The sequence below is a fragment of the Hippocampus bargibanti genome, linkage group LG05 (genome assembly GCF_051943395.1).
Source record: "Hippocampus bargibanti isolate YZ-2025 linkage group LG05, ASM5194339v1, whole genome shotgun sequence".
Classification (NCBI taxonomy): Eukaryota; Metazoa; Chordata; class Actinopteri; order Syngnathiformes; family Syngnathidae; genus Hippocampus; species Hippocampus bargibanti.
Window position 1 is genome coordinate 2,515,657 of NC_142738.1, and position 13,107 is coordinate 2,528,763.

Genomic DNA, 13,107 nt, shown 5'->3' on the forward strand with positions numbered 1-13,107 from the left:
TTTAGTGGAAAATATCCGCTTTTTTAAAGTTACGAGCTCGGCCTTGGGACGAATCCAACTCGCCACTCAAGGCGCCGCTGCGATGCCATTTCCCCGATACAGTAAGCGCCTCCCTCGGTCTACCTCTCGGCGCTGGTTGGATCATTCGTTCAACCCCCCACCCACACCTCGCAACCCCGCTTCGCACTCCTTCTCTCCCACCTCCCTTGGAAAAGATTCCAGCGACTCAAAAAGAGAGACAAGCCCAACTCTCAGTCGACTTTCTGCTTCGCAGCTCGCCACTCACCCGACTCATCCTTCTCATTCTTTGCCGGCTGTGGGGAGCAGCAGCGGCGGCGACGGCGGCGGCAGGCACACCGAAGCTCGCACTTACCCGGAGCCGTTCACGAGGCAACGTGAGTCGGCCACTTTTCCTCCTTCAACCCCCCCAACCCCCGCCTCTTCGCTCCTCTTCGACTGGATACCGCGAACCAGCGAATCCCACAGGTGTATCGCGGTTCCCGGAAGCACACCTGGACGGCATTATGTGACTCGGTACCTGGGCGTGGAAGGAACATTCTCCGATCTCCCAAACACCAAAAGCACATTTGGAAAAGACCCCCACTCCACATTCTTTTCCACCTCTTCTGTATCGTTGACATTTTCAATGCCCTGCGAAGAGCTTTGAACAGGAATTAGTGCCTTTTTTTTTTGGAGAATCGCACCACGAGGGACGGACTTGAATTGACTTTTTTTCAAAAGCAACCAAGGACCTTGTATTTACAGACTTATTTGTGACCGCTTTTGGACATTGAAGCTTCTTCTCTCCTTCTCTGAGGTGAGTTTTTTTTACAATATGGAGTCTTTGCATGGGTTTATGCGTTGTTGACACTGTTTGAAGAAACGAGCTCAGAGTTCTCAGAACATTGACAGATCACACAGGATTGCATTGTGTCCATGTGTCATGTGATGTGTGTAAAAAGACTATCATAATAACTAATGAATGCCATTCGGCTTCAGAATCTGGTATTTTAAAACAGGGATTCCCATGTTTACCGCTTCAGAACCAAAATGGTATTTGGATCTGGGAGTTTCGAGGCAAGATGAGGCAATTTGGCGCGATCAAGTCATGCAAAGTCTACAGCCAAACATGCCCAGACGTGATACATTAATGTCAGGCAGCACGTTGTAAGACAAGGCAAGTCAGTTTTGTTTATACAGCACATTCCATAAACACTCTAATGTGCTTCACATAATCAAACGACCAATCATTGACAAACGCAACAGTACAGTCACAGCATTCTTAGGCAAAGTTGAGAAAACAGAAGAAGTCCACAAAAAGTACTACAACGTACATTGCCATTTAAAGACCTTAACAGAACGTTTTAAAAATCTTTAAAAAAAGTTACTCAATCGCCATGTGCAGCATAACAGCGAAATGCAGATTCACCGTGTTTACTTTGAACCCTACGCAGAACCAGGGAGACAGATCTCAAAGCACTATTTTGTTGATATCAAATTAGCATTTCTTAAATCTGTTCAGGATCTAAACCGTTGAGTTATTGAAGAGCAATTTTAAGTTTTATTCTACATTGGCAGCCATTTTTAATTCTTGATGACTATATCAATCTGTCCTGATCACTATGTTATGGAAATTGAGCTGTTGAAATGTGTTATATTCAGCGTTGTGGTGTTGAGTATGTCTGCTGAATATTCTTGAAGTCTCAGGTTGGATTCCACTAACCTTTATAAAAACATGGAATAGGGAGCTTTGAAAACAATAAATTGTCAATATATTTTAATTATTGTCTCGTCCAGAGTTAGACGTCCGTCCTCCCCATTACGAATGAGGACAAACACAATCGGAAAAAGACTGTATAGTGCCTCAAATTTACTTATGATGATACTAGTGCAGCGTGTTCTACCGAAGACAAATTCCTTGTGTGTTCTACATGGCAATAAAGATGATTCTGATTCTGATGGTTGAAAATGGTTGAATGTCAGTCTACGTTTCTGTTGAACGTATCAAAGGTGGTGCATTGGCACCATCCGTCTCACAGTTCTGAGGTCAGGAGTTTGAATACGGGTTCTGGCATACTTTCCAGGTTTTTACTTGAATTCCAATAACGCTTATGTGAAGTTTTGAAAACGATTTTAAGCAACTATCATGGTAGCCGATATGCTTTGATTTTGTTTCATGGGCCACATAAAATGGTGTGACCGGCCATATCTGGCCCCGGGGGTCTTGAGTTTGACACCTGTGCTCTAATTCATATACAGAAAGTCTCGTTATATCGATATTCAAGGGAATCCGAAAAAATATCGATATAACCGGGACTATCGATATATCCGACCCTGTTTGCATGTAATTTTCTCCGTGCGTGCATAGAAATAGTATCGATATAACCGGGACTATCGTTATATCCGATATCGATATAACGAGACTTTACTGTATTGTGAATGGTGACCAATGGACTTTATATGCTCCGAGATTGACGAGCAACACGTCCAGGGTTGTTGGCATGAGTAGTGAGGAGAAATGTCACAGCAAATGAGCGAATGGGTCGTAAATATGTCACTCGGATCAGTTTTTGACGCAACTATGGGAAATCCCCCAAGTACCGTATGACAATCCGGGTGTGCATGCAGTATTTTATTGTTTTTCAGTCGTAGTATACTGTATACCCTCATGTGATTCATACTTGTGGTGTGACTCTTTCCCAAACCCTACTGGGATTAGGCTCTGGTTACCCGTGACCTTACAAGTGGTTTTAAAGAAATCGAGTGAATGGAAGTCATTGTTTCCGTTTTGATTCACATTGACAAAAGCGAAGTAGATATATACAAAAAACTTATGTATTTCTCATCTTGTAAACGTGTGAAGGAATTTTCTTTTTGGAGCATAAAAAACATGCTACTCGTTTATTTTTGGATTCTGGTACTTGAGGTCGGCGTATTTTGTGAGCACTGTACTTATCCGAATGTACTTGTTTTTTTCCCCTGGTTTGTAATTCGTCACGTGTATATGCCAGATAGGTCACATCATGTTGTCAAAAAAATATTTTAAAACGTACCACTTGTTGGATTATCACAGACTTAAATCGGGTCTTTGGTTTTTCTGGGTAGCACAAACAGTTGGTTTGTCCCATTGAACGTCCGTCATCGCACAGTTCGTTTGCCACAGAATTTTAATACCAGATGCCCTTCCTGATACAACTCATCCATTTTTGTTTAGATTAGATGAGCCTTTATTTGTCTCGCAGTGGAGAAATTTACCTTTCACAGCAGCAACAACAAAATACAGAAGCTGCTGGAAAGGTAGCCTCTTGCGGCGCCAAGTGAAAAACAATAACAAATAATGTGACACAACATAAAAGACACAGACAGTCTTCAGACTTTCTGCAGCCTCTTTGTTGTATGAAGCAGTTCTAGATGAAAGAGGAGAGGATCAAAACGTTCTTTTCATCAGTGGATCAAGGACGTCATGGTGGAATATGCATGTCCGCTACAAGCTAAATGTTGAAAGTAAACACAAAGCTGTAGCATCCATTGATGAAAAGAGATTGTCTCACATCTCCTGTCCCACGTACTGTAAATCCGCTTCAAATCAAAGCCGCGACAGTTCCACATACGCATCGGCGCTCTGCGCTAACGCTCCTTTCTTCTCATGGCGGGCTCCTCAAGCCATGCATCCATCCAGCCGCAGACCGTCCAATAGCACCGACTTATATGAACACCACAGTGAATATAATCAAATCAAACTGTCAGTACGTACTTCAAATTGGTTCTTTTTGGGGTAAGGGACGCTAACCCTGACTCTTAACGATAGCACAATCATGACTTGGTTTATGTTAGTACAGACACTCCCCAATTTCCGAACGAGATACGTTGGTCTGGTCGTTGGTATGTTGATTTCGTACGTAAGTTGCTACAGTGCTATATTTTGTATGGAATGTCTGTTTAAGGCTTACATAAGTAGGTTTAAGGCTTTTATAAGTAACGTGTATTTGTTTGTACTGTAAAATAAACATAATAAAATATATGCTCGATAAAGATATGTACATGTAGAACTGGAGAGAATACTACAAAAATGTTCGCATGTACTGTTGTTCATAACTTGAATATTTTTAAGTAGAGGAGCGTCTGTATTGGTTTATCTGTGGACAGACCGAACGCATGTTGTTCTTGATGTTTATTTTTGTTGATGAAAGTGCAAAAATAAAGGGCAATCTTGTATTACTTGACAATGGATTTCAAGAGGCGTCCCCCAAGGGTCTTATTCAGATCCCTTAAAATTCATTGATGTAGTCTGAAACTAGCCATATGGATTCAAATGCATTTTGGTCATTCTCAGACAGCTGATACCCCCCCACCCCCCCGCCCCAACATCTGGATAGTTTGTGGACAGTCATCAAAGCTGCAGTGAGTGTTGTCTGTGTTCGTTTACTTCCTTCTTTCTTGTGTAAATGAAGCGGACACAAGTTCTATTCAACATCTCGCAATTGCGTGTTTTCGTCCGTTAGCATCTGCCCGGTTAAAACAGACCTCTGCTCCGCTCGCTTGTCTCGCTAAATCGTGCCATTATTCGCACTTCGGCAGCAATGTGCCCCCCCCCCCCCCCCTTGAGCAAAGGCCTACTGTACATGCGATGCCCCCCCCCCTCTCGTTTCCCCCTTCTTGGGATTATTTCCCTTTAAATAACATTATACAAACAGTCTCGTAGAGGGATGGATTAACACGGTTGGGGGTATGTGGAAGCAGGAAAGAAGACCGCTGTTACTAGCTAGTGGGGTGGCGGGGGGGTCTGCCGGAGTACGGATGCTCTCCCAGTCGAGGCCATCTGCTCACACAAGTTCGCTCAACCTCTCTTCGGCGGAGTCTGCGCAGCAAATGCTTCATTTAGCTTTTATCTGCGCTTCTCCGAATAAATAGAGAGACCTTATCAGCGACGAGGAGAGCGCTGATGAATGTTTTCATCTCGCTTAGCCGGCAAGCACTGCGTACTTATTCAGAGAAGACTTGTTGCAAAACAATCCCGAAAAGCCGAAGGAAGCGACACTGCCGTTTGTGTGACTATGTGTGAGTGTGTTTTAAAACCACAGTAGTCTGGAAATGAAAGTCAGTGGTTAGAGCCACTCAAGACTATTTTCGGATGCAGTCAACAAACGTCTGGCCTGCCACAAAATAAACTCTTCTCTTGAAGCTCTTCAAAGTTTTTTTCCCCATTTTTTTTTTTGGGCAATCTCCTCCTTGCGTAGTCCTAAAACTGTTTTCCACCACCCCTGAAGGCGTGTCTCACATTTATCTCCACTATTTAGCTAGCTAGCTGTTCGCTACCTAGCTAGCTCGCTGGCTAGTTAGCATAGATAGCAAGCTAGTTATCTTAATAGTCAGTTTAATGGATAGACTAGCTATATATTAGTTGCCCAGCGAGCTAGCTGGTTAGCTATCCATCTTAATAACCAGATTAATGGATAGCCTAGCTATCTTTTAGCTGGATAGCTGCCGTTGATAGCTAGCTAGCTATCTAAATGGGTAGCCTAGCTATCTATTAGCCGGATAGCTATCTTAGATAACTGGCTAGCCATCTTAATGGATAGCTTAGCTATGTATTATCTGGCTAGCTAGCTGAAATAGCTAGTTTTCTATTTCTGCCTTGCTAGCTAGCTGGTTAGCTATCCATTTTAATAGCCAGCTTAATGGATAGCTGAAATAGCTGGCTAGCCATGTTAATAGCAAGCTTAATGGATAGCTTAGCTATTTATTAGCAGGCTAGCTAGCTTAGATAGCTATCTAGCCATGTTAATAGCCAGCGTAATGGATATCCTAGCTATGTATTAGCTGGTTAGCTAGCCTGGATGGCTAGCTCGCTATCTTAATAGCAAACTTAATTGACAGCCTAGCTATCTATAAACTGGATAGCTATCATAGATAGCTTAATGGACAGCCAAGCTATTTATTAGGTGGCTATCTCAGATAAGGTTTAGCTAAGATAAGCTCATACAGCTAGCGAGCCATTTTAATAGCGAACTTAATGGATAGCCTAGCTATCTATTAGATGATAGCTAGCATAGATAGCTAGCTAGCCACTTAATAGCCAGTTTAATCAATAACCAAGCTATTAATTAGCTGGCTAGCTAGCTTTCTATCTATTTGAGTTACTTCCAGGTTAATTGAAAGCTGGCTCCTGTGGTTACTTACCGCTGCTCATCCATGGAAAAAACCTCTCCTGTGACTGTAAAGTGACCTTGAAAGTTTTGAAAGTATGTAGGATTAAATGTATTATTATTATCAATTGTTTTTTTAGGTCAAACTAAACTTTGCTATTTATTTATTGATTGAATTTGCTTTGGATTACTGGCTTGCGTCGGTTTTCATTTTGAAAGGGGAACGTAATCCTCGCAAGCAACAAGCAAACCCAAGCCTACGAAAAAAAAAAAAAAAAAAAAAAAAAAACCAAGCCGATGCATGATTAGTGTTTATGCAATTGGTTCATGGCAAGTAGCTCATTTAGAATTACAAGTTAATCTTCCCGCTCACAACGAAAAAAAAATGAGCAGGATGTGACCTAAATCACTACCATCATGTCAACATAAACCTACATTCCCTTTGAGCCATGACTGTTAGATGCTTGGAAGCCATTTGACCAACATTTTCCAACTCGGGCACGACTTTTTACAAGGAAATGTTCATAAAAAAAGGGGCGTGGTGCGTGTGAGTAAAAGGCCAAATGCAATCCTCGACTGTTGAAGTTCACATCGCGCCTTGACGGATGCATGATGGCCCGTTTTTTTTTTTTTTGGCTTGACATTTTAACTCATTCACTGCCAGACAATATGTAAAAAAAACGTGTCCATTCCAGTGCCACGTTTTTTTGTCATTTGCACTCAAATTGCAGGATTTACAGAATATTGAGTTTTAGGACAATGCTGCGTAACAAACCTTAAACTCTCTGCTTTTGTCAGAAAAAAAAGAGTTAATTCCTAAATTATATTGTTCTGGAGTTATCTGTGCTTGAAATGTGGGCGGGTGTACAAAATACAATGCAATACATACATATTGGTGTATATCGCACTTTAACAACAAAGCGCTAATATGAAAAAAAGGCAAATGCTGCCCCCTTGTGAAAAGGAAAAGGGAAATACATTGCCAGAGGTCTCACCACCGCTTTGTCGGCACCCCCGTTAGAAGAACCAAAACCCGAACAAAATCGGGAATGGCAGTGAATGAGTTTAAAAAAAAAAATCATAACATCCAATAATTTTCAAACAACATACTCCCGCTGCGATGCCATGTTATTAATTTTGTCATTTTATGATTATTTTTTTTCCATTTTGTCCTTCGATGATTTATTTTTCGTGGTGGAAGAAATTTGGCGACCTGCTAGTGTGTTGCGTTGCCAGGCGTAGAATTAAAATTTAAAAAATAGGGTCTGGAGGTCGTAAGTACGGGTGATTGTAAGTCGAGCTGGTCGTAAGTCGGATGTTACTTTTACATTTATTTCTATAAAGCACATCATGAGTATGCTAATATTATGGCGGCTGTACAAGCTAAGCTATGCTCATTCGGAATTGACATCATGTCTTGAACCAGTTAATTCCTAAGTTATATGGGTCTGGAGTTATCTGAGCTTGAAATGGGGTCGACTGTACAAAATACAAGACATACATATTGATTTATATAGCTGAAGCTGTAACATGGACAAAAGGCAAATGCTGCCCCCCTGGTGGAAGTGAAAAAACATTGCCAGAGGTCTGACCGGCGCTGTATCGGCACCCTAGCATGAAAAAAAAAAAACAACAACCCGAATAAATTTGGGAATGGCAGCGAATCAGTTAAGTGGCTGGCGGAGGAATCTGATGAAATGACAAGCCCTTCCCTCCCCTTCTCCTCCAAGATTGAAGATTGTCTCCACGTCCGAGGATTAGTTGACGATGAGGCGACTGAGGTGGATTTCTGATCATATCTATTCTTCCTTTTTTGCTATTTTTAATTTAATTTTAACCCCGCCCCTCGTCCTTGGGCTTCCCTCTGCCCCACATGCACATTTTTTTTGTCCTCAGCTACCTCCCTCCAAACTTTCTTATCTGGGCGCCTTGCTTGTTCCAGTTGCGGCATTGTTTGCACTTCACACAGCCGACCCTTGACACCCTTTCCACTCAACGCTTTAGCACCCCCCCCCCCCCCCCACCCTCCTCTATTCTCGACAGATAAAGATAAAATTCGATCGGCTTCCGCGGTGTGATTGCGCTTACTTATTTCCGCTGACTCTTTCACAACTATTGCCGCTTGCTACCGCTTTGTGCTGATGGACTTCAAGTCGAGCACAATGTATTAATGAGCATTTTTTTGATGATGAAAACACAAAAGATAACTTATCATAAAATAATAAGGATAGTTGACTATTGATGGATGGAATAGAAGTTTAATACGTTGTGTGGATTATATTGATTGATGATTTGGGGGTGCGCTACTTGCCTGCAACACGATAATCTTTTCTACGCTCTTCCCTTTTTGTTTACTGGTCTCAATTTATATTTTTTTCCAAACTAAGAGCACACAGTTTCTATCTTGTATTTATTTTGTATTTTATTGTATTTGTTTTTGTATTTTTTTTGTATTTTTTTGTATTTTCTATTTTGTATTTTTTATTGTTTGGATTTTTTGTGTTTTTTATTTTGTATTTTTTGTATTTTTTATTTTGTTAATACTTTTTTAGTTTGTATTTATTTGTATTTTCATGTTGTATTTTTATGTCTATTTTTTATTTTGTATTATATTTGTATTTTTTATTTTTTTTGTATTTATATTGTATTTTTTATATTTTTTATTTTGTATTTTGTATTTTTTGGTGTTTTTTATTTTGTATTTTTTGTATTTTTTTATTTTGTATTTTTGTTTGTTTGTTTTTAATGTTGTTTTTATTTGTGTTGTTATTTACATTTTAGTTTCATTTTTAATTACCTTAAATGAATTAAATACATTTAGTTCGTTTCGTGTAAACTAATAATGGACTCTGCCATTTGTTTCGTGTGTATCAAAAATAATAATTCATGTCTAATAATGCTGTACAAAAACTCTACCATGGCTAGTTTTTGACATTTTTAAAAGTATATACAGTAAAGTCTCGTTATATCGATATTCAAGGGAGTCCGAAAAAATATCTATATAACCGGGACTATCGATATATCCGACCCTGTTTGCATGTAATTTTCTCCGTGCGTGCATAGAAATAGTATCGATATAACCGGGACTATCGATATATCGAGACTTTACTGTATATAAAAAAAGTATATAGTAATGCTGATTTTCGTATGTAGAATACTCAACGTTTTGGGTTCATGTGGCTTTAAAATTGTTTGAGTGAAGTGTCTCCCGCGGTTGCCGTAGCGGTGCGCTAAAACACCTTAATAACACATTGCCGCCGAAACATTCTGAAAGTGGACAAGTCCTGTGGTCCACCATTGTTGTTTTTCTTGTGGAGATGACCACTCTGAGCATTTACGGGAAACTATAATCATGTTCCATTCAGGTTTGTGTTTCTAAGCTAAAAAGAAAAAGTTTGTCTTGGTCAAAACTACTGCCGTGTTGTACATTTTACTCAACGTTCACCTCCAGCGGTCAGCTGAATGTTTCACGTACAGTAAAGTCTCGTTATATCGATATTCAAGGGAGTCCGAAAAAATATCGATATAACCGGGACTATCGATATATCCGACCCTGTTTGCATGTAATTTTCTCCGTGCGTGCATAGAAATAGTATCGATATAACCGGGACTATCGATATATCCGATATCGATATAACGAGACTTTACTATATTTTTATGCTGCTTTTTCTAATGTCGCTCCTTTTGATGATATTCGGAATAATGTGCCGAATGTTGTCGGTTCAAGAATCTTAACCGTCTTGAAATCTCCAACGGGATCTGTTTAAAATCGATGTCCAATGTGAAAATGAACTTGAGTATTTGACTTGAATTGTACTCATTTAGTGATACGTAGCCGGATCGACATGTGACATTACCAGGAGATGAATGACGTGCGACAAATTTGCACGCTGGTGTCAGAATATTTGGTCACGTTGTATGAATCGTGCGTCGCAGGAAGGCATGCTCGGTTAACACAACATCCATTTCATTTCAAGGAGCTCTGATCACAATTTCCTGGACTTTTTTGGTTTTACACGCTTTTCGAATTTTTTTGGGCAATCTCAATTTATATATATTTTATCTGAACTAACAGCATCTATCTTTCACGCTCATAAAAAAACATTTTAATTTTAATTTTAATTTTAATTTACATGTTTGACCTTTTTTTAAAGTTTTCTACGTTTTTTAAGTTTTTTACGTTCTGTATGTTTTGAACGTTTTTTTACGTTTTGTACGTTTTTTTAGGTTTTACATTTTGTACGCTTTGTACGTTTTTTTGCGTTTTTTTGCGTTTTTTTGGTGTTTTTTACGTTTTTTGCGTTTTGTATGTTCTGTACGTTTTTTACGTTTTTTGCGTTTTGTATGTTTTGTATGTTCTGTACGTTTTGAACATTTTTTATGTTTTGTATGTATTTTTACGTTTTTTTAGGTTTTACATTTTGTACGCTTTGTCCGCTTAGTACGTTTTTGTGCGTTTTGTACGTTTTTTTGCGTTTCTTACCTTCTTTGCATTTTGTACGTTTTTTATGTTGTGTACGTTTTGAACATTTTGTATGTTTTGCATGTTTTTTTACGTTTTGTACGTTTTTTTAGGTTTTACATTTTGTACGTTTTTGCATTTTTTTACGTTTTTTGCGTTTTGTACGTTTTTACATTATACATTTTTTACATGTTTTTACATAAATTTTGTAATTTTTTATTTTTGTCATTTTTATTTTCCTTGTACTTGGAGTTAGGCCATTCTGTGGATCTTTTTGTTGGACAGTCACAAGTTTCATCGCCATTTTAGAAAACACTGGAAAAAATTTCCACGTCTTAAATGTTATCCATATATGTTGTTTTTGTCATTTTTCTGTTATATTTGCATCGAGGTGCCGTGTATTCGCTTATGTAAAGCACATTTTGTTGACTTGCCGATAAATAAAGCCGCCTCGCCTTATCAAAAAGGAAACCATAAGTTTCTGCTCGCCGTTGATGGGGAAATTGCTGTGGTTGTTCGTTTTTGCTGTTGATATACGTGCTTTACAGGCAGCCGTCTGTGCTCGTGGTCACCCAACTGACATACATTCACGCTATCGACAAGTCAAGCCCACCCGCGTAATAAATTTTTACACCTAATCAACAGCAGTGAGCAACTGACAGAGTGGGCCGAGGCGCAAATGGGTTTGGATTGGATTAGCCTTTATTTATTAGCCTTTAAATGGACATTTCACAGCAACAAAGTAATGAAAGGAAAGAGAAAACAAAATACAGGAGCTGCTGTAAAGGCAGCCAGTGTCACGGCACCATCGTGAAGTCAAAACAAAGTCGCGAATTTAATGTTCATAAAGCGAAAAGTTTGTGAGCTAAAGCGTTCATAAGCAGAGGTATCACTGTATCTATTAGTGAGCTCATTCTCGAGCTAAAAGCTAGCTTAGCTTCCAATACCGAGGCTGCCATTGCGCTTGTTTTCACTAGCGTGTTCGTGTAGTATTCCCCCCCCCCCCCCATGTCCTTTTGATAAGTGAATCAAGCATATAGATTGCGATCAAAACCTTTTTAAAGACTTCAGAGGGAAGTTATCGCTTGACACCAGATCTGTCGTTTCACGCAAAAGACAGGAGGGGGTAGGGGTAGTAGGGGGATACCCCCCGCTGATTCAAGTGTTGGAACATATTGAGGATGAGTCAAGGTTTCATTGCTGTGTAAATGTTGCAAAGCAGTGCGAGAAGCGACGGCGAGCTGTTGCATCACTCCTCCCGTCAGCGATGATGCCTTTCAAGTTGACTTCAGCTAATTCATTCATTATGGGAATTGAATTGTACCTAGCTTTTATGTACAGTGATACCTTGGCTTATGAACTTAATTGGTTCCCAGACAGAGTGTTTAAGGCAAATAGCGTGTATCCCAAAAATTAATTTCCCATAGGAAACCATTAAAATGAGAATAATCCGTTCCCAGGTCCCCATAAAGCATAATTTTCTACCTTCTAATTGTCTAAGCCTTAAAGGACAACCAACGTCACACCAGAAAAACGTTGTATAGCATCTAAAATACCCAAAACACGCAGTATATTTTTAGTCAAATGCAAAACACAAATAAAAATGACTTATAGTGTCCAAAATCTGCAAAAAATTGAGCTGCGAATTGGGCATTTTCAGAAAGTCCCGCCCCCATTTCGTGACGTCACGCCAAGACATCTTGCATTGCTAGTGAATCAAAACAATGGCTTCAGATTCGGAGAATATGCTTTCTTGTTACACATCCAGTTATGAATATGATTCAAATAGTTCTGAAGAGGAAAGCATACATGTTTGCAATCGATTAAATAATTTATTTGTGCCATTTTGAGGCAACATTGGGGGAAAATCTCTCGCCCAAAAAAAGGGGCACAAAATAGCGACCTCGAGTGGCCACCTCTGCTTCCTCAAGCTGGTAAATTACTTATATGGCGCTCCTGGCCTTCTGGCGGCTTTTGGGTGCAACACAAGATCCCCAGACCAAACAAGTACAGCAAAATACATTGATGTGATGGAAGAACCGCTACAATGCGTCTTTTTTCTGTCAGGGGCGTTCCTTTAGTGACGTCACGTACGGTGTCGTCACCAACTCAAAAACAAGACTTCCCGAATATTCAGTGCGAGTCTTGAAATGTAAAATATAGCTATATGCGGTGGAATCTTTGTAAAATACGCTCAGTAGAAGTCATTTGAAGCCATTTTACAAATTATGGACACAACTTGTCCGGAGACGTTGGTTGTCCTTTAATTCCCCATATGAGATGTGAGTTGTTCGCGGATCGTTATCCTGCTCAATGAAACCACTTTGACATGAACAGTCCTTGAAACCATTCAAGGACCATTCGTATCGAAAACACTGATTGAATCATTTTTTGGTGGAGAGATGCGCACGGCGACCCTGCAAAATTCATATTTTATGCTGGTGTGCGTTTTGAATTGGATTTAAAAGAGTCCAAATATAATTGATCTCAATGGGAAAT

General features: G+C 39.7%; 1 protein-coding gene across 2 annotated transcripts in view; it reads left to right on the plus strand.

The window, feature by feature from the left end:
• Nucleotides 1-207: 207 nt before the first annotated feature.
• The window catches only part of plxnb2b (plexin b2b), a 225,603-nt gene continuing 212,703 nt past the window's right edge, over nt 208-13,107 (plus strand). For both annotated transcript variants that reach the window (XM_088995752.1, XM_088995751.1), the window contains exon 1: nt 208-817. The gene's annotated coding sequence lies outside the window, so the exon portion shown is untranslated. The remainder of the gene's footprint in view (nt 818-13,107) is intronic.